The 23,334-nt window shown below is 41.5% G+C and overlaps 1 protein-coding gene across 6 annotated transcripts in view; it reads right to left on the bottom strand.

Annotated features, from left to right (window-relative positions):
• The window catches only part of RASGRP2 (RAS guanyl releasing protein 2), a 1,629,940-nt gene that overhangs the window by 913,857 nt on the left and 692,749 nt on the right, over window positions 1-23,334 (bottom strand). The gene's annotated exons all lie outside the window — the stretch shown is intronic.

Below are 23,334 nucleotides of genomic sequence, written 5' to 3'. Positions count from 1 at the left end.
TAAAAATTATTTTTTTTAATGTATTTTTACCACACAAAAAAAAACATAATTTAAAAAACATTTTCCTTTAAAAATGTATTCAATAGAAAGCTTGATGATTACTGCATGCTAAATAAAGTGCTTAATATTTACTCAAATGATAACTTACTAAAAATGTGTACTGTAAATGCACATCATATTTAGTTGTTGCTTTCTTTGTTAATTACTGTGCTACATGTCTGCAGAAAACTACCATGTGTCTCCTGAAAAATGTATACATATACAGTATATGCATATTAATGAAGGTATTATATAATGTTCTTGCAGAGGCATGTACAGCAAAAAACCAAGATGGCTGCTTTACTCAGCAGCTTTGCTTCTCTGTAACCTATTAGTTGCAAACCCAGCACCAATCTGGGATTCCCAGATCCTGACTGAACCCCTGCTTACCTGTAGTCATGTCCAAGTTGTTGTAATATGTTGGCTGATTTATGTATAATGTTGTATTGGAGTGCTATGTTGACCAGAAATTCAGTTGAGTTGTCCAAGCCAACTGAATTTTAACATATCAAGGGGACAGCTGAAGACCCTTTGATATGTTGATCTTATGCAAGTCTACCTAGGTGTGTGAGGTATGGCCTGTTAACCTAATTGAACATTTCAAAGGGTACATTGGTTAAAGGACCATAGAATAAGTATTTATTGATGGTAATTAGACTTGAGGGGGTAACAATGGAATCAATTAGTGTTTTTGGTTGGCCTAGCGGAAGCTCCCTCCTGGGGTGCTAATATATCAGGGAGGACTTGTTGATGTTAATATGCAAGAATACAGATTAGGAATGTAGGTATTGCAGGACTCAAAAGGGTGTTCAGGTGGTATCTGTTAATCTACTCTAATTACACATATCAAAGGGGACTTGTTGATGTTGATATGCGGGAGTGCAGATTGGGGCGGTTTATGACTGCAGCTGTTCACGGCTGGGGGTTGTTGTCTGTCTGAAAGACTAAAGCATATCAAAGGCCTGAATGGAGACGGCCAATCAAATTGCTCAGCCATTCAGTGTCTAGTGAATATAACATGGCGTTTAGTCTATAGTTTAGTCTTGTCTGTGTGTAACTATGAAGGCACAAATCTAGGAAAAATGGGACTCTGAGTTATATATTCTGTTGGATTTTTGTCATCTGTGGACTTTGAACCTTGTTCTGTGTTGGAAGTCAATAAAGTGCATCTCTCTGGAAGAATTGGGTTGCTGCAGAAGAGTACTTACATTATCATTATAATAACTACTAATTAATTATCATACCCACTATACATCATATCACTACATTGGTGCCGTTCAAGTGACCAGAAGCATTTTCGGACTTAGTAACAGAAGTCGGTGGTGACAACAATCCTGTGAGGTGGACAGAAGTTTGATGAAGAACCAAGAGCTGTGCTGTGACTCTAATGTCTGGTTGTGACATAAGAGAGTCTGATCTACAAAATTAAACAAGTTGGGAACCCCAGAATTATTCTCTGGAGACTGGAAACAACAAAATAAAAAGACTGTCGTGTACCAGAAGACCTGAACTGGAAGCTGAAGGAGTAACTAATGTGTGAGTAAAATATTTCCTTTTTTAAATTATTAGTAATATAGTCAAAATACTTACTCAGTGTGAAGCTAGTGTCAGTTCTGATGAAGTTAACAGATGGGTATTAAAGTGTATTAAGCGCCATGGCAGTCCTTTTGAAATTACAGAAAAATGTAAGCAGACGTGGACTATGATGAAGGAATTTTTAGAGAAAAATGTTTTTGATAGCAAAATTTCAGAAAGTAAAAGGAAAGGTTGTATTATACAGGGCTTATTATCTTGCTGTTTAACAATGGAAAGTTCTTTGGAGGGTAAGGTTGAGGAAATTACCCAGTTACAGAATGCAGTTGATAATAGCAACAAGGTTTGTGAGAGGTTACGAAACCAATCAGACACTGAGACAGTAAATTTAAAATTGCATGCAGTTACCATTGGGGGAGCTTTGCTTGAGAAATCTAAACGTGATGAATTATCAGAGGAAAATTAGAGATTAAAATTAAGAATTATGGAATTAGAGAAGAGATCTCAGGAATGCAGATATGCATCAAATCTTGGATTCAGCAATCTGCAACAAAATACAGACACAGACTTTCTATCAAATGAAACAGAACCTCATATTAAATCTGATAATTCATTGCCAGTTGCACCCACTGTGACCACCACAGCTTATAACAATATTAATACAGGTGAAGTTCAGCTTGCAATGAAGCCTTTGAAACCAAAGGAATTAGATGCAATTCTTAAAGAAATAGGAATGATTCCCTGCCATGATTTAAACAGATTTTTAAAATGGTTTTGTGACGTGCAGCAGGTCAGAGATATGTACAATCTCAACCCATCTGACTTAGAAAGAGTTCTGCAACATTCTATAGGAAGTGGTCTTTGGATGAGAAATAGTACAAAGTACAAATCTGTACTCAGCCTCTGAGGACAAGGGACATATTACTGGAATTATTATGTGTTTTGTATGGTGTACGTTCTGATGTTACTATTCATGGGAAGATCCAACAAATGCAAAGTGATTCCCCCCATGAATTGTCACACAGGATAGCAACTATTATGGAATTATTGGTCGGTAATAATCTTGCGTTTGAGCGTGGGGGCTTGATGCATATGAGTATGTTTCTAGATGCGTTGCATGAAGATATCAAACACAATATTTTATTAGTTACCCCAAATCCTCATGATTTAAAAGACATATTGCTGAGAGCAGACCATTTATGGAGAAAGTCAAATGAGCAGGCTGTCAAAATTGATCTAGCCACATTGTTTAGGACAAATACTGAACATAAAGATCAGAAGATGATATCCTATGATAACACGCAGAGAGGAGACACAAATATAGGTGATAATTATATGAAAAACAGAGCTGACCAAAATAATAATAAGAAAAGGTCCAAGACCTGGATACCGTTTTCTCAGTTAAACCAGAAATATGACCACCTGAAGGTTGAGCATGACAAGATGAGAGGGGAACGTGATACATTATTAGAGCAGTTGAAGGGGGTACAGGATGTACATTCTCCAGATCTGTTTTTGAATGCAAATGACACTTCTCTAGCAGCGGGGGTGAATTAGCTTCAAACTGTAAACGTGTAAATAGTGCTTTGTTTTAACTTCAAACAAATTTTAACGACCTTGCTAATTAGTTTTGTTGGAGAGTTTTTTGTCTTTCAGATATTGCTGGAGATACTTTCTTGCATGTGAATAGGAGAAGCACAGTCTGAAATTGCTGGCTAGTGGGGATGAAACGCTGATTAGACAATATATCACTATACAAGGAATTATAAAGAATTCATGGACTCTCTCAATATTCATCAACAAATGGACCTTTTTTCTTTTATCTTCAACGCCCTAATTTTTCTCCCTTTTCCTGATATATTTTGCTTTTCATTTTTTATTTTCATTATGTTTTATTTCTTGAACTTTATCTTAAAACCAAAGAGAATCATTTAAACCTAAAATAATTTTCATAACATCTGTACATATTACATAATACGTATTGATCAATATATTTGACAATATATCACTATACAAGGAATTATAAAGAATTCATGGACTCTCTCAATATGGCTATTAATATTCCTGGCTATGCACTCTTTCGGAGAGACAGGGTAAAAAGGAAAGTTGGTGGGGTCTGTTTCTATGTGAGAAGTGATCTCAAAGCGAGTGTGAAAGAGGACCTGGTTGATGGAGAGTGTGATGAGTCTGAAGCATTATGGGTGGAACTGCATATAGATGTGCGTAGTTCAAAGTTAATCATTCAAGTTTGTTATAGACCACCCAATGTTAATGAGGAGGTGGAGACTCAGCTCCTTGGACAGATGGAAAGGGCTGCATGGGTTGGGACGGTAATAATAATGGGGGATTTTAACTAACCAGAAATTCACTGGAGTAATGGCACTGCTGGGACAGTCAAAGGGCAAAAATTTATAAACCTATTACAGGACAATTTTATGGTCCAGTTTATTGAGGCCCCAACTAGGAATGATGCTCTGTTGGACCTGGTAATCTCAAACCATGCAGAGCTTATTACTAATGTTCATATAAAGGAACATCTTGGTAGCAGTGAGGAGATAACCGCCCCCTTCTCTACATTGACACCATCAGCCTTGTGTGTCCCGCAGTGAATACAGGCTTCCCTGCTGCCTCCTCTTTCCAACACGCATGAGAACGCTTTACAGCTGCTGGACGGCTCTACACTGCTTTCTACCACCATGCTGAGGATGGACACATGCCACAGATGAGGACTCCTGATTTTATCATGTCTTTTAACACTCAACAATCTTTTAAGTGCTTTTAACCCTTTGTGCACTTTATTAAATTTTGCATACTGCACTTAGAGGCGCCTTTCTTTTCCTTTTTTTTATATCTTGGTAGCAGTGACCATAACAGGATTTCATTTGATGTTAGCTGTAAGCAAAAAACACATACGAGAAAGATAAAAACACTTAACTTCAAGAGAGCAAATTTTCCAAGTTTGAGGGCCGCACTCCAGGACTTGGACTGGGAGGGAATATTGGCATCAATGGGCACAGAACAGAAATGGGAATTTTTCAAAGTGACTGTTTGTGAACTCACTGCAAAGTATATTCCCATGGGCAATAAGTTTAAAAGGCTAAAAATAAAACCTATGTGGCTCACGGCCAAAGTTAAAAAAGCTATAAACAATAAGAAAATAGCTTTTAAAAAATATAAAAATGAAGGAACACTAGTGTCATTTAAATGTTACAAAGAATATAACAGAATATGTAAAAAGGAAATCAAGGACGCAAAAGCTCAAAACCAACGACAGATTGCAAAAGGTAGTAGGACAAACCCCCAAAAATTCTTCAAATATATTAATAGTAAAAAGGTCAGGTCTGAGCATGTAGGCCCTTTACAAAATAATCTAGAGTGGGTGACTGGGGACAAAGAGAAGGCAAATTTATTAAATACTTTCTTCAGCTCTGTGTATAAAAAGGAGCATGGGGGAGCTCATGTCCATAATGGGGGTGGTAGTGACAGTCCCAAATGATGCACAATGGCTCAAAAGGGATATGGTTCAGAAATATTTAGACATAATAAAGATGGATAAAGCACCTGGACCAGATTGCATCCACCCACGGATCCTAAAAGAATTGAGCTCTGTAATTTCAAAGCCATTGTATCTAATTTTTAGGGCCTCATTAATGACTGGAATAGTACCACTGGATTGGCGTAGGGCCAATGTGGTGCCTATATTTAGAAAGGGAACAAAGTCATTACCAAGTAACTATAGACTTGATGGTTTTACTTCTATAGTTGGAAAGATACTGGAGAGTTTAATAAAAGACCACATAGACGAGTTCTTGCTGGAAAAAAATATTTTAAGCAACAGACAGCATGGATTCATGAAAGACAGAAGTTGTCAAACAACCTGATTTCTTTTTATGAGGAGGTAAGTAAAACCTTGGACAGAGGGATGGCGGTGGACGTGGTAAACTTGGATTTCGCAAAATCGTTTGACACAGTTCCCCACACACGGCTCATGTGTAAGGTAAAGTCTACAGGCTTGGAAATATCAGTTTGTAAATGGATAGAAAACTGGCTAAAAGACAGAATTCAGAGAGTAGTGGTTAATGATTCTTACTCTGAATGGTCTAAGGTTATCAGTGGTGTACCCCATGATTCGGTGCTGGGACCCTTACTTTTTAATATCTTTATAAAGGATATTGGGTCTGGGATTAAAAGTAACAGTTCTGTCTTTGCAGATGACACTAAGGTATGCAGTAGAATAACGTCCTTACAGGATGTCTCCAATTTACAAGCCGACCTCAATGCACTGTCTAATTGGGTGACTAAGTGGCAGATGAGGTTTAATGTTGACAAATGTAAAGTTATGCACTTGGGGGGTAAGAATATGCATGCATCATACATACTAGGGGGAGTACAACTGGGGGAATCAATAGTGGAGAAGAATCTGGGGGTTTTGGTAGATTATAAGCTCAATAATAGCACACAATGCCACCCTGCAGTTTCCAAAGCGAGCAAAGTCCTTTCTTGCATTAAGAGAGGTATGGACTCAAGAGAGAGAGAGATATAATTTTGCCCCTGTACAAATCATTAGTAAGATCTCATCTGGAATATACAGTTCAGTTTTGGACACCAGTTCTCAAAAAGGATATCGGGGAGCTGGAAAAAGTGCAAAGGGCAACCAAACTGATAAGAGGCACTGAGGAGCTCAGCTATGAGGAAAGATTAGAGGAACTGAATTTATTCTCTCTTGAGAAGAGGAGATTAAGGAGGGATATGATCACCATGTATAAATATATAAGAGGTCCATATAGTGAACTTGGTGTGGAGTTATTCACTTTACGGTCAACACTGAGGACACGGGAGCACTCCTTACATCTAGAGGAAAAGAGATTTCATCTCCAAATACAAAAAGGTTTCTTCACAGTAAGAGCTGTGAAAATGTGGAATAGACTCCCTCCAGAGGTGGTTCTGGCCAGCTCAGTAGATTGCTTTAAGAAAGGCCTGGATTCTTTCCTAAATTTACATAATATAACTGGGTACTAACATTTATAGGTAAAGTTGATCCAGGGAAAATCCTATTGCCTTTCCGGGGATCTGGAAGTAATTTTTTCCCCTGCTGTAGCAAATTGGATTCTGCTTTTCTGTTTTTTTTCACCTTTCTCTGGATCAACTGAGGGTATAGGATTGGGTATATGGGACTGTATGATATTTTTTATTTTATTTTTAATTTTTTTATCGTTGAACTAGATGGACTTGTGTTTTTTTTCAACCTAACTATGTAACTATGTAAGAGATATCTATAAATAAAATAATATACTAGTCAATGGTTCAAAAAAAAAACAAAAAAAACAAAAACAAAAAAAAACAAAAACAAAAAAAAAAAAAAACCTTGAATACCTACACGTCAGCTATGAAATTGGGCCGGCACAAAAGAGGGGGTATAGACCTCCAACAAAGGTCTCCCCTGGGGCTGAGGCAGGAAAAATGTCCCAGCCCAGGAAAGCAGCCGAGAAACAAGCGGGTTGCCACATAGTGGTCCCTATTAAAATGACAAACATGTAGCCCACATTAATGGTATAAATTAATATATGTGAATAAGTATGCATGAGTGAGTCAGTGAAAGTGTCCAAAATTCCAAGAAGCACCAGGATAAGTGAAATAGCAAGAAAAGAAAGAAGAAAAAGAAAGAAAAAAAAGAGGATGCAGGGATGTAATGTTGAAACAAACGACCCAGAGACATGGATTCCAAGCTGGGATAAGTGGAAAAGTGACGAAAAATACAAATAAACTGAAACCAAAAACACAGTGAATTGAGAAACAGTGTGATGGTGGTTGAGTAAGTTAAAGTGCGTGAGTGAAATCACAAAAAATATGTTCTAAATCTCACGTGTGAGAGGAGTAAAGAAATGCCAGTGCTTCTGTAGTAGATGTGGTAATGACAATGACCTGCTGGCTCCCTGCTCTTATATCCGGGACTGGGGCGGGTCCCCACCAACGTCATGCTGGACAGAAACGACTGAACACCTTTCCACCGTGGGCGTCACCTAGAATGGATTCTCCCTGCATCACAGTGCCACTGGAACAGCTAGCAGGGTATGATGACATGACGCCGATGCGTGAGAGGATACGCCCGCCCACACCCCATCAGGGATGGGGAGGGAAAGCACTGTCACGCATCGCAGCCCCGGGATCAGACGGAAGTGAAGGGACCCCCGCTGGCGTGGGCCAACTGGTAGATGGAAATGGTGGGTTTGACAATGAAGAAGATGGAAAAAAAATCAAGGAAAAATTATGTAGAAAAAACAAACTGCTAGTCAAAAAAAATATAAAATAAAAATATGATATACAATCAGAAATAGTGGTGTAGCAGGTCACTGTAGAACGGGGTGTCTTCCACCCAATAGACAGAAAAAAATTGTGACCTGACACATCCACCATGACACGTCTCCATCCTGTTATGTTGCATACAAGAAAAATAGTGGTCAGTGGGACTTTAAATGAGACGTGTCATTAAAAAATACATATATGAATAAATAAATAAAAATATAATAAAATTGATAATGCTTATATGTATTTTTTATGACACGTCTCATTTAAAGTCCCTTTCACCACTATTTTTCTAGTATGCAACATAACAGGGATAGAGATGTGTTATGGTGGTTGTGTCAGGTCACAATTTTTCCTGCCCTCGTTACATCGCATGTGTGTGCACATAAAGTGCAAAGAGAAAACTTTCATCAACAAACCAGATTTTTTAAAGTACCATATTTCTCTATCCTGCATGTAGTGCAATAACATGTCTCTGAAAAACTAATACATAACCCCCCCTCCCCGCCCTGCACTGTCCCGAAATTGTGTGGGCATATCCTGACCACTTTTTTAAATGTTACTAAACCCAGGACCCTGCATTCACTATATCTGACCTCCCACAGTACACAAAACATGGAAATGCAATAATTTTAGTACATGTAAACTGCTGAATACCTTTTCTCATCAGCAGTTAGAGCAGTCTTGTGACTTCTATCAGTCTCTGGTTAAAGCTTGTAGGAGGAGTTTTCATTCTCCCATGGTTGTCCTATGAGGATGCAGGACCCCTGACCCTCTGTCTTGACAGTGCTGATTGGCTCTGTGCTGATCACATGCAGTCTCCCAAGGAAAAAAAAGCTCTAGCAATACACACCAAACTGAGCATGTGCAGCTTGTCTCCTAGCCTCTGTACTATCAGGAGATATATTGGGGACTCTGGAAGAAGGAGAGGATAAGAGGAGACAGGATCAAACAGCCTTTTTACACAATGCAGAGGATTAACCACTTAGGTTCCACAGTGAGTATAACAAACATGCTTTACTGCATATAAAGACTGACTTTACAGTTGTGGGTTACTTATTATTTTTTATGAGCTTTTATTCTTAATCCTAGATGTTCTTGTATATAGGATTCATTTGGGATTGGTCTATTCCTGAGTATATTTTTTTCACCCACTAGATGGTGCTGGGCAACATGAAAGGGACCGATGCCTATTATTGTAATTTTTTTATTTTTTGTATCAATTTTATATTATATATATATATATATATATATATATATATAAAAATCTCTGGGAAAATGGCGGTGACCAGGTTTCCTGAGGACACCGGAATAGCGAAACTAGTCAAAGCTCCGTGATCGTTGTCACCTCCGGTTTCGTTTGATGTCCTGTCCGGCTCAAACTTCCAATCTACAGAGTGCACGCTGGTCTCCTGCTAGCAGAGTAGAGTACATTACAGGCTGTTTACATTGGTGCTATATTTGGGCACAAATACGTGTGAGTGTTAACATTTTACTTGTTTTTTTTTAACATTTGTTTAACATTTGTTTAACCGCTTGCCGACCAGTCACCGCAGTTTTACTGCGGCAGAATGGCATGGCTGGGCGAAACAACCTTAACTTACGTCGCATCACCTTTTGGCCACTAGGGGCGCCCGCAGCTTGTGCACGGACCTGATACAAGTGCCCGGGGGGGTGCGATGACCGCTGGGCTCCCGCGATCGCTCGTGACAGAGCAAGAACTGGGATCTGTGTGTGTAAACTGTTCCCTGCCAGTGACATTTATACAGTAATTAGTGCATTTTTATAGCACTGATTGCTGTATAATTGGCAATGGTCCCAAAAATGTGTCAAGCGTCCGATGTGTCCGCCTCAATATTGCAGTCCCGATAAAAAAATAATAATAAAAATGGCATAAATCTATCCCCTATTTTGTAGATGTTATAACTTTTGCACAAACCAATCAATATACGCTTATTGCGATTTTTTTACCAAAAATATGTAGAAGAATACATATCGGCCTAAACTGAGGAAAAAAATTAATTTTTTTGATAAAAAATGTGGGATATTTATTATAGCAAAAAGTAAAAGATATTGTGTTTTTTTCAAAACTGTCGCTCTTCTCTTGTTTATAGCGCAAAAAATAAAAACCACAGAGGCGATCAAAGAAAGCTCTATTTGTGGGAAAAAAGGATGTCAATTTTGTTTGGGTACAGCATTACACGACCACGCAATTGTCAGTTAAAGCGAAGCAGTGCTATATCGCAAAAAATGGCCTGGTCATTGAGCAGCCAAATCCCCCGGGGCTGAAGTGGTTAAATAAAAATACTGCACTATAAGCACCTCCTTTGGTATATTGTGACTATTCGGGTGTGATTGTTCCTGGAGAGGTGGAGAGTAACTATTGAAGAACTATCATATTGATTTGGCGGATATCCCTGGGTGTGTTATAAAGCGCTTGATGAAATGTATTTATTTAGAGGTGGCTGGCTTGTTGGTGAGTGACCTGCCACTGTGAAAATGGTTGTAGAAAGGACACAGGGTTTGCACATCTGCAGAGTAAGGGACTTCAGAGGATTGACAGCATTCTCCAGATTTTGATCTTCCTAGATTGGGCTTCATAGTTTGGAGATTTCAAAGTGCTTTGGAAGGGAAGACATCTCCAATCCAGTGTCCAGGTCTTGCTAAAGACCAGCAGGGTGTGTGTCTAGGTGTGCATAGCCCTTATAGGGCTGATAGAAACCCTGAGCTATGCCCAAGCCTATCAGGAGATAGGTGTGGGCTCCAGCAAGGAGATAGGAGGGCTTAGCATAGAAGTCAGGAAGGCTCCACCTGGGGACAGGAGACTCCCTGTCTAGGAGACAAGCGCCTTTATGGGCAGCACGTGGTCAGGTCTATTCACTGTCTTCCAAGTGTCTTAGTGCTGCAAAATTCATAAACTAAATATATAAAAATATTTATACATATGCATACACTTATTATAAACTCAGACCTCAGCGGAAGATGGCAGCATAACTTGTGAGCTCCCGCTGACAGAGAAGTTTACCTGATGAAAACAGAGGTTTCTCAGATACCTACGCTCCCGTATATCATAGGGACCTCTTCTGCGACTCATACATCCATGCTCCGCCGTTCCTGACAAGTCCTAGACACCCACACTACGCAACTACGGGACCTTAATCGCCACATGGAGGATTTGGACAACCGTGGCAGGCGCCATAACCTCTGCATACGAGGCCTTCCGGAAACAATCGATGCAGACCATTTACAAGCAGAAGTGACAGGCCTATTTAACACCCTGCTGGAGAGACCCCCTACTACATCAATAGGTATGGAACGCATACACCGCGCCCTTCGTCCACGAGGAAGAGATTCGGATCCACTTCGAGATGTGGTTTGCTGCGTCATTGATTACCAGCTAAAGGAAGAAATCTTACGAAGAGCCCGTACTGTGACCCCGCTAACACACAATGGCACGGACATTCGGTTGTTCCAGGACCTGTCGAACATCACATTGCAATGCCGAAGGGAACTGCGCCCTCTCCTGGAAGTCCTGCGCACCAAGGGGATTCCATACAGGTGGAAGTTCCCCATCACTCTGTCAGCCTCTACCCAAGGCCGATCCGCGCTTCTCAGAGTGCCTGAAGATCTACGCTACTTCTGTCAAACACTTGAAATCCCCTTCACAGAAGTTCCTGATTGGTACATGGAGTTCCGTCCCCCTGCTACAAGAAATGCTCCACTCAGCAGTGAACCCATGGAGACCCAGGAACAACGCTTCAGGAGACGACGTTCACCGTCTGATACCTGGGCTCACCACTCAGCTCCAGGCCTGAATCACGGATCCAGCCCATCAAAAGCTCCGCAAACCAGGAGAGCACGCCGCGACCATTGATCGGCGAAGACGGATCCCACCAAGCTCAGCTAAGTTGACCATCAGTTATTCTCCTTTCCCCACTGCTTTTCTTGTTCCTCGCCTTCTGCACTGACTTGCATATCCTTTACCACACCGAACGGTCCTACCTGGGTTATTGAACATTCTCCCATACCACCGCGAGGCACACAGCTGTGTAAATCTCAGACTCTATGCCCATACTCATGGATCACACTTTACATTGCTTGAGTGATCGTAACAGCCCAGGACTGTGTAGACTATAGTTGGGACAATCCTGTGCACAATCATTGCCATTTGAAGCAGAAGGCTACCATTCCAGCAAGTCACCTCCCCCACCATGTTATTTTCTTTTATGATTTTTCCTTTCCCAATTTCTCTAGGTGTTTCCCCCTGCTTAATCCCCCCCCCCCTTTTTTTTTTTTAAATATATATATATATATATATATATATATATATATATATATATATATATATATATATATATATATATATATATATATATATATATATATTTATAGTGTTGCTTACTATATGCATGCAGTTTCGCTGGCGATGAGCAATATATCAGCCTGAATGGTATCCCATTAGCCCACTCTAGATAAAGTGGGGTGATGATCTGTGGGGCCACGATCCTTTATCCAGCACTACACGATTCCCCATCTATAGGCTCAATCAGAAAGTTCAGCCAAGCCTATTTACTCAAGTTACTTCACTATTTGATGAGCTGCCTATTCATCGTTTGCACAACATCCCAGGCTCTTCGCAAAAAAGGCCACCCACCTTAATTAGCCACCACCACACTAACCACTCACACTTAACATTCCCTGTAATGAGGAGTGGGAATAGGTGGCCCTAGCAGATCATCACCTCGGCCACTACCTACCAAATGGAAAGACGAGAGAAATGATCCCTTGAGACTCCTAAGGCGTAGTCCACACCTAATGTGACCGCTTTCCTACAAATACCCGATCCTCCACATGTATGGAAACATCCATACCACAGATGTCCTTCAGAGGGGGAAACATTGCATACCACCTTAGTGCCTACATTCTAAACATAAAGATGTGAACCCTGACAATACAACTTGCATATTTCCAGTCATTTTGAAGCATCACAATCATTACCCTAACTGACGTGATCCTTCACTCAATGACAATATCCTACACGAATATCCTGATGATCAGTTAAAAGCATATGAGAGGGAGTGCTCTAGGCACTGACAAGTATTCCCAATAGGGAAGCATTCCTATTAGGTCTCCGGTACCGAACAGTTACTCTACGCTGGCACAACACATACCTGTACAAACATGAATAGCACAAAACAAACTTAGAGGTTCCCCGCACCCATAAATGCTTCACGCTGGATCTTACACAGGTATCCTTTCATAATCTCTTATGCCGCGTACACACGAGCGGACTTTCTATCCTACTTGGTCCGGCACACTTTCCGACGGACTTTGTCCGCCAGGTGCGCCGGACTTTAAAACGGACGGACTTGCCCACACACGCCGGGACTTTCCGGCGGGCTAAGTCCGCCCGTCTTTCCGACGGACTTTCGCCGGAGTTCCGGCGGACTTTCAGAATGAACGGACTTGCCCACACACGGACAAGTCCGTTCATTTTGAACGTGACTCAGGTGCGACGGGACTAGAAAAGGATGTCAATCTTGCCGCTTTTATCGGCGAGATTGACACCTTACTAGCCCCGTCGCGGGGCATACCAGGCCCTTAGGTCTGGTATGGATTATAAAGGGGAACCCCGCTACGCCGAAAAAACGGCGTGGGGTCCCCCTAAAATCCATACCAGACCCCGATCCGAGCACGCAGCCTGGCCGGTCAGGAAAGGGGGTGGGGACGAGCGAGCGCCCCCCCCCTCCTGAACCGTACCAGGCCGCATGCCCTCAACATGGGGGTGGGTGCTTTGGGGGAGGGGGGCGCCCTGCTGGGACTGTGACGTTTTAGGGGGCGTGGTCACTGGGTGATGTTGACCACGCCCCCTAAAACGTCACAGTCCCAGCATGCCCAGGGACTGTGACATCAAAAGGGGGCGGGGTCTCCACCTATATAAGTCACAACGCAGCCCTCGGAGAGCAGTCCAGCAGGAGAGAGCGTCGTGTCAACATCTGGGGAAGAGAAGCCCGGAAGCCCAGAAGCCCAGAAGTCCGGACCTCTGCTGGCAAGAGAGCTAATTGAAGACAGCAGAGGAGCCGGCCGAAGAACAGGAACACCGGGAGAAGAGAGCGGAGAAGAACCAACCGGACGCCGGGAGAAGATGAAGCGGAGGGACCCCCGAAGCCGGAAGAAGACCCCCGAAGCCGGAGGAAGATCCCCCCCCCCGGAGCTGTTTAATAAAATATTTTAAAAACCTGTGTAGTGTGTTTTATTACTTACACTTTTTTCCTAGGTAAATGGGTAGGGGTACCATGTACCCCATACTCATTTACATAGGGTGGGGGGCCGGGATCTGGGGGCCCCCTTATTAAAGGGGGCTCCCAGATTCCGATAAGCCCCCACCCGCAGACCCCGACAACCAACGGCCAGGGTTGTCGGGAAGAGGCCCTTGTCCTCATCAACATGGGGACAAGGTGCTTTGGGGGGGGGGCGCAGGGCACCCCCCTCCCCCAAAGCACCCACCCCCATGTTGAGGGCATGCGGCCTGGTACGGTTCAGGAGGGGGGGGCGCTCGCTCGTCCCCACCCCCTTTCCTGACCGGCCAGGCTGCGTGCTCGGATCGGGGTCTGGTATGGATTTTAGGGGGGACCCCACGCCGTTTTTTTCGGCGTAGGGGCTTCCCTTTATAATCCATACCAGACCTAAGGGCCTGGTATGCCCCGCGCTCGCCGCAATAGGAAAATGTGTTTTTCCTATTGCAGCGAGCGTGAGATGCAATACCCTGCCCTCGTGTTGTATCTGGTCCGTCGGACCAGCCTACACACGAGCGGGCTTTCCGTCGGACCAGCACACACACGAGCGGACTTTCCGCCCGAAACTGAGTCCGGCGGAAAGATTTAGAACTTTCTTCAAATCTAGGTCCGGCGGGCTTTTGGGAAAAAGTCCGCCGGAAAAGTCCGCCGGTGCCTACACACGGGCGGATTGTCCGGCACACTCTGGTCCGCCGGACCAAGTATGCCGGAAAGTCCGACCGTGTGTACGCGGCATTAGATGGATAAATCAACACCCCAATATAGCTGTTGAGCACTTCAGCTCTAAAGCTTGGGCCCTGCGGCATACTTGACTAAAAGCCCACCTATCAAACCCACCCATTGCCACCCTCCGCTGTCTCTGGTTACTCCCCACTCAGTGACTATTAACAATATTCCTCCCAAGCGACACTTCTGTCTCCACCCTCCACCACCGAACCATTCCGGTTATACTTGGATATGGATACATAGTATCCCTGGATTAGCGAGCAGGCTCTTGCTATTCACCGGAAACGACTGCCTATACCCATAGGCTCTTCCAACACTCTATCACACAGATACCCCCCTACTGAACTACCTACACAAGACTTTCTCCTACCCTCTCCCCACGCATCTTCCCCTTACCAGACATTAACACACTTGCCGGCGCCAAACGCCACTTTTCTACCTCCTGGACCTAATCCTCCTCCTCCGTAGTGCCTCTACTTCATCACAACAAATATCTATCTCTGCTCTTTGATACATTGAGACCTGATCCATCCCCATACAATGCCGCGAACGGCACATAAACTAAACAAATCATCAACCAAGATCGTCTCTTTAAATATACGGGGCCTTAATCTCCTAGAAAAACGCTCTCAAATGCTACTTGCCCTACACAGAAGTAAAGCGGACATTGTCTTCCTTCAGGAGACGCACTTTAGAACAGACTCTATCCCTAAACTCTCAAACCCACGATTCCCAACATCCCTTCATGCAACTAATCGCACTGCAAAAACCAAGGGGGTATCTATCCTCATTGCGAAACATTGTCAGCTTCAAATTAATGATACCTGCATTGATGAGGAAGCAAGATACATATTCGTAAAAGGCATTCTGTCAAGCGAGTCACCCTCGCCAATATATATGCCCCCAATTCAGGACAAGTCTCATTCTTTAGCTCCACACTGCAAAAACTCTCCACATTCCAGGACGGCCTTCTTGTTCTTGGAGGAGATTTCAATGTCCCTCTTAATCCTCTACATGATACATCGGCAGGCACCTCCTCCATGCCGTACAAAGCGATTCGGGCATTAAAACACAAATACAAGAGTTATCGCTGCACGACTCATGGCGTACGCTTTACCCACATGTGAAGGACTACACATTCTATTCGGCTCCACACAACCGACATTCCAGACTTGATTACCTTTTCCTGTCGCAAAGAGACTTACCATTACTCACCGCTGCCACCATTGACCCCATGTACCTTTCGGATCACCACCCCATATCCATGACTTTGGAATTTACAGACAGCCCCCCCAGGACCTCAATCTGGCGCCTTGACCCCTCCCTTCTCATGGATAATGCCATCACACTTCACATGAATGAACGCCTTGCACTATACTTCCAGGAGAATGACTCCCCAGACATATCACCTATGATGAGATGGGAGGCACATAAATGTACCATACGTGGAGAACTCATAGCAATCTCGAGCAAAAGAAGAAAAGAAAAGCATGCAAAACTGACCGCTCGTATACAAGTGTTAGAACGTGCTCAAAAAACCTCACAAGCATTAGGGACCGTTCCAGACCTGACCCAAGCTAGAAATGAACTTCTAGAGGTACTAAACAAAGAGAAACTACATACTTTCCAAAAAAATGTTCTACGAATACGGCAACAAGTCTGGTAAGCTCCTGGAAAGAGTTCTTCGCGCAAAGAAGGCATCCATAACTATCCACTCCCTCACTGACGCAAAGGGACAAAAAAATAGTATCAAATGACCAAATAGCAGACCAGTTTGTCCACTATTATACCCGCCTGTACAATTTACACCCCCGCTAGCCCACAGACGATCCCTGAAGAACACAGTTAATTAGAGATTTTCTCAGACAATACAGCCCAGAACCCTTGTCCAATGAGGCAGCTAATGACCTGGAGCAACCTATTTCATCCACAGAAATAAACACGGTTCTTAAGCAATTGAAACCTGGGTAAAGTCCCAGATCAGACGGTTGACGACGGGATACTATAAAACATTCATTGACACTCTTAAACCACACTTCCTGTCTGCATTCAACTCCCTATCTTCTCTTCACCTCAGAAGAAACTGCAGTGCAAATAGCCATTTTGAATGTGAAACTAAGGCCTTACAACATTGCCTAATATGACGTGGGTACAGCAACAAGTGCCTCAAAAAGGCTTATGCTAGGGCAAAAAAACAGACTAGATCTGACCTTATCCATGGTCCTTCAACTTCTAAACCCTCTTCTGAATTGAGAATGATTACTAGGTTCTCAGGACAACACAAACATATGCGAGAGTTGATGCAAAAACACTGGTACCTCCTAATGGGGGACCCACGTGTTTCTAAACATCTAATGAACCATCCCGAAATAACTTTTAAACTATCACGATCCATCAAGGATAAAATTGTACATAGCCATTTTGCTCCACCTTCCACAACTACCAATGCCATTAAAGGCACAAGACCATGTCACAAATTTGGCTTTTGCATATATATTTATTCAACACGCACGGTCTCTCCTTTAAATGGTCATATGTACTCCCCCAAATTTTCAGATACCTGTCAATCAGTTGGGATAGTTTATTTAATGACCTGTGGTTGTAATGCTTTTTACGTGGGAAAATCAAAAATGACCATTTTTTCACCGTATTAGAGACCATGTCTCTCTTATGTGCAAAAAAAAAAAAAAAAAGATGGAGACACCCATTAGCCGACACATGGGTCTTTTCCATCAATTTAACAACACCATGATGCACTTTGTAGCCCTTGAACACGTTCCCCCAGATGAAAGAGGAGGTAATTATGATCAGATCCTTTTACAGCGTGAGGCCAAATTGATTTCAAATCTAGGTGCTCTCAAATATCCTGGCCTCAATGACGCTCTCAGTTTTTCTTTTTTTCCACTTCAGCGAAAGTTTTCCGAGAGACATTATTTCAACTTTATGTGTCAAACTTTATCTCTTCTCCTTTTTCACATAATTGTGGATTGTTTCCGTCACATCTTTATTATTTTTCCCTTCTAGGATATTCTTAAATAATTTTAACAACCGACGACAAAACGCCTTCTATAATTATAAACCCTATTATTATCTTAATCTCTCTCAGTCCCTCTTATTTCCCCCTCGCCCCCCCCCCCCCCTCCCCTGTGTCTGGTCCGTTCCTTTATGTTGTTTATTTATCCACTTGGCTCAGCACCTATTCTTTCTTTTATCCTATCTAAATAAATATCCGAGACTTTGTAGTTTTTCCAACTTTCCCATCTACTATTATCCCCTTTCTCTCCTCCTTCCATTTTGTAGTGATAATCTATTTCCTTTAGCCAGTTTCTAATGTCTGGTTTTCCACTTTTTAGCCAATTCTTGGGAATTAAGGCCTTGGCCGCATTCAGGAGGTTAGGTATTATTGATTTTCTATATTGTTTCTTAGGTTTATTGTAGATATGGAAGAGGCAAGTCCAAATATTTTGTTCTATTTCTTCTCCAGTTATTTCTTTTATGTTATTTAACACTTCCTTCCAGTACTCCATTATTATTGGGCATTCCCACCATATGTGTGTGATCGTTGCTATTTGGCCACATTTTCTCCAACACAAGGAAGTTCTATCTTGATGGAATCTGTGTATTCTTACTGGGGTCATATACCATCTTGATACTAGTTTATAATTCATTTCTATGGTCTTCATGTCCCAAGCCTTATTATATCCCATTTCTATCATTTTTTCCACTTTTTGGTTATCTATTTTTAAATTCATTTCTTTTTCCCATTGATTTATATATTCTGGTCTTTCTTGTGCTTCCAAATCTGTCAGTATACTATAAATTTTTGATGTTCCGTTTTTTTAATGGTGTTTCATTGCTACATAGCTTTTCCAGTGCAGTTAATTTTGTTTCATCTCTCAGTGGGTGTGGTATTGTGCTTACTAGGTGCCTTAGTTGAGTATACTTCCATTCATTCATCTTCCATCCATTCCTTTCCTCTATTTCTACTCGTGTTCTTATTTTACCATTTCTAGTGATATCTTTCAGTTGTGGGTTACCTATTCCTTGGATTTCAAATATTTCCCTCCCAGGGGTGAAGAGATTCGATCCTGTGAGTGCTAATAGTGGTGAATTATATTTCCATTCATTCTTTAAGTGGATGGTGTCCCAAATTTTAAATACATTTTTTGTTATTTCGTGCGTGTCGGTGTCCAATATTCTATATTTCCGTGGAATCCAAATATTCTTATGTAGTGTGGCTCCACTTATTGTGTTTTCCATTTCCACCCATTTTTTTTCATTTTTCTCATTTGTCCACTCTAACATTCGTGTTAAAACTATGGCTTTATAGTACCTACTTATATCTGGAGCGGCAAGACCTCCATGCTCCTTTTTCCTTGTGATCAGCGTGTAATTAATTCTCGTTTTTTTATTAAGCCATATGTATTTTAGCAGGATTGTTTTAATTATTTTAAAAAAGCTCTGCGGGATTTTTACTGGTAACATCTGTAATCTGTAGTTTATTTTAGGTAATATCGTCATCTTAAACATATTTATTCTTCCAATCCATGAAAGTGGCTGTATTCTTAACTTTTTCATTTCTTCTTTGACCTCATTGATCAGTGGAATAAAGTTTGCCTGATAAATTTTTTCGACTCTAGGAGTTATTTTAATTCCAAGGTAATTTAGTTCTTTTACCCAAGTGAATGGGAATTCTTTTTGTAAAAACTGAACTTCCTTTTTCTCTAGACCTATGTTTAATATTTCCGTTTTTATTGGATTAATTTTGAAGTTTGACAGTTCTCCGTATTTTTTAATTTCTTTCAGTATGTTTGGGAGTGACACTCTTGGGTTGGATACGTACATCAAGATGTCGTCCGCGTAAGCAGCGATCTTATGCTCTTTTCCTCCTAGTTTCGCTCCTTCTACCTCTTTGTTATTGCGGAGTGTTGCTAATAGTGGTTCTAAAGCCAATACATATAATAGTGGAGACAGTGGACAGCCTTGCCGTGTTCCATTCTGCATCTTAATTTTTGGAGAGAGTCTACCGTTTACTTTTACGACTGCTGTCGGGCCATTATACAAATTTGTTATCCACTTCATCATTTTTGTCCCGATACCCAAATGCCACAATGTATCCATCATGAAACCCCAGTCTACCCTGTCAAATGCTTTTTCTGCATCCAATGACAGGAATAGAACTGGGGTCTCATTCTGCACCTTCTTGTGCAACATCAATAATGATTTTAGGCTGTTGTCCCGCCCCTCTCTCCCCGGGACAAAACCAGTTTGGTCCGGGTTGATCCACAGTGGGATTAGTTTTTTTATCCTAGTGGCCAGGATCTTGGAGTACAGCTTTGTATCGGCGTTCAATAGGGCTATTGGCCTGTAGCTTGAGCAGTTAACTTTGTCTTTCCCTTCTTTTGGTAGTATTGTAATATGAGCTAATAACGATTCACTTCTTATTTCTTCATCTTCCCCTAAGGAATTCATATATTCTAATAGTTTTGGAGTCAGCTGTTCTTCAAATTTTTTATAGTATTTGACCGTAAACCCGTCTGGTCCTGGGCTTTTTCCTACGGGAGTTTCCTTTAATGCCAGTTTTACCTCTTCATGCGTAATATTTTTTTCCAATTCTTCTAGTTGGTCTATTTTTAGTTTTGGTAAGTTTGCTTTTTTTAAATATTCTTGTATCTTCTTTGTTCTTGTATTCGCTTCTTTCCAACTTTCCTGTCCTTTTATTGCATAAAGGGAGCTGAAATATTTTTGAAATGTTATCGCTATATCTGCAGTTTTATTTACCACTTCTCCTTTTTCATTTTTGATCTTCTCAATGTAATTCAAAGACTTCTTTTTTTTTACCAGATTTGCTAGGTATTTTCCTGGTTTATTACCCCATTTATATTTTTCTTGTACTACTCTGTTGTAGTCCTTCCTTTCTTCTTGTTCCATCCAGTCTTTTAATTGCTCTCTCTTTTGAGATAGTAGGCCGAAGATTTTGTTGTTTACTTGATTTTTATGTTTTCGTTCCAATTCATAAATTTCTTTAATTATTTGTTGCATGTTTGTTTTCCTTTCCTGTTTTTTTCTTGCCCCTATGGCTATTAACTTGCCCCTAATAACAGATTTATGCGCCTCCCATATTGTTGCTTTCGATACCTCTGGTGTATCGTTTTCCTCAAAATATCCTTTAATTTCTTCTATGATGCTTTTTTCGGTCTCACTGTCTTCTAATAAAGTTTTGTTGATTCTCCATGGACCCCTTTCAAGGACTTCTCCTTTTATTTTCATTCTCAAGGTTACTGGGCTGTGATCTGAGGCGGTTATTATGCCTATTTTTGTTTCTTCTATTTCTTCCAAGTTTCTATGTTCGACCATGATGTAATCCAATCTGGAGTAAATTTTGTGTACTGTTGAGTAGAATGTGTAGTCCTTTGTGCTGGGGTGCTGAATTCTCCAAGGGTCTATTAGTTGCTGTTCATATAATGTTCTTTTTAATTTCTTTAGTTGATTTACCTCTTTGTCCCTTACTCTTGAGGTACTGTCCATTTTATTATCCATGCTGAAGTTGAAGTCTCCAGCTAGTATTAATTTTCCTTGCTTGAATTCCATTAGTATTTTAATTATATCTATCAAATATTTTTTAGGGTTCTTATTAGGACAGTAGACATTGGCCAATGTATATTTTACCCCGTGTATAGTTCCTGTAATAAATAGATATCGACCCTCCGGGTCTATTTTCCTTTGATCTATTAGAAAACGTACATTTTTCCCTATACCGATGGCTACTCCTTTGGCCCTTCTTATTGGCGAGTCTCCTTGATACCATGTTGGTATGTTTCTTGAATAAATTTTGGCATTTGAGTTTTGGGTTATATGCGTCTCCTGTAGGAAAATTATTTCTGCTTTACTTTTTTCTAGTTCTCGGAGAATGATGTTTCTCTTCCCTGGGGAATTTAGTCCTCGGACATTGTAAGAGACTATTTTTATGCTGTTTACGTTTTCCATTCTTGTGCCTTTTCTTCTCCGCCCGTCCTCCGGCCCTCCCCCCCACGCGGTCCCCCTAGGTGACCGGATGGAGGGGACACCCAGCGGACGCACGGGGTCTCCTCATCTCTTGTCTCAAAATAGGTGCGCCTATGTAACCACTCATGTGACTCAGACCTTTCCCTCCCCACCCTCCTTCCCTCCCTTTTCCCTCCTCCCACCCTCCCCCTCCCTTTTTTCTGATATGGGTTTTTTACCCCCATATTCTCTAGAGCTGAGAGCGTTTTACTTTGTTTTGTGGGGCACGCTCTGCCCCCTCTGCTCTATTTATTGTGAGGCGGAGCTCTGTAAGACACCCTATTCCCCCCTGCCTAGGCACTAATAGGGCGACCCCCTGTCCACTCCGTGAGTCCCTGTTTCCCTCTCCCTGCATTTTTGTTGTGTTTTACCAATCCTTTCACTTTCCTTTTTTCCCATCCCATCAACCCCAGCCCCCCCCCCCTTTCCACTCTAAGGCCCCTTGCACCGTTGTGTGGTATTTTCTCAGATATTAATTTCCTCGAGAGTCCACATCTTGATGTCTGATCCTTGAATTTACTTGCCACTGCAGGTCATCTCCTGCCGTTATTCGCTCCTGACTATTTGCGTATTTTTCCAGTTCTGGGGAGGGGATTTCTAGTTTGTTGCAAAAGTCCGGAATCTCCTCCACATGTCTTAGCCTCGCACTTATTCCGTTTTTCCTTGCTATTAGACATGCTGGAAAACCCCAGTTGTATTGAATTTCTTGCTCCCGGAGGATTTCTAATAATGGCTTTAGTATCCGTCGTCTTTTCAACGTTTCTTGAGATAAATCTTGAAATATTTGTAATTTACCTCCCGCAAACTCTAGTTGTGTTTTCCTCTTTAGGTTTATCCAGATCTGTTTTTTTTCTTCCCATTTTTCAAAGCGTACGATTACATCTCTAGATGTTTCCCTTGCGAACCTTTGAGGTTTTTTTACTCGAAAGACACTTTCTATTCCTATTGTGTTAGTTGTTTCCTTTCCCAAGATTTGGTTGAAGAGATTGTTCATTTTTTCTATTAGATTTTCTGCTTGTTCTGTTTCCGGTAACCCACGTATTCTCAAGTTTTTCTTTTTATCTCTATTTTCTTGCTCTTCTATTTTATATGATTGTTCCTGTTGTTCCCGTTTTAATTTCTTTATTTTGTCTTCCAGTTCCTTTATGTTTTTTTGATGTAGGTCTACTTTGATCTCTACTTCTTCCACTCTGTTTAACATATATCCCAAATCTTTATGGAGTGTTGACATCTCTGCTTTTAGGGAATTCTCTAGTGCCGCGAACATTTTTTCCATATCCTGTTTTGTTGGCAACTGTGGCCCTTGTTGTCCTTCCTCCTTTCCTCTGTCTTCCTCTCCCATTTCTGGCTCCATTCTGGGTTCTGAGAGGTGGCTGGTTTCTGTTTGTACTTT

The sequence above is a fragment of the Aquarana catesbeiana genome, linkage group LG11 (assembly GCF_042186555.1).
Source record: "Aquarana catesbeiana isolate 2022-GZ linkage group LG11, ASM4218655v1, whole genome shotgun sequence".
Lineage (NCBI taxonomy): Eukaryota > Metazoa > Chordata > Amphibia > Anura > Ranidae > Aquarana > Aquarana catesbeiana.
Note: the sequence above shows the minus strand (reverse complement) of the source record. Positions and strands in the feature narration are given on the sequence as shown.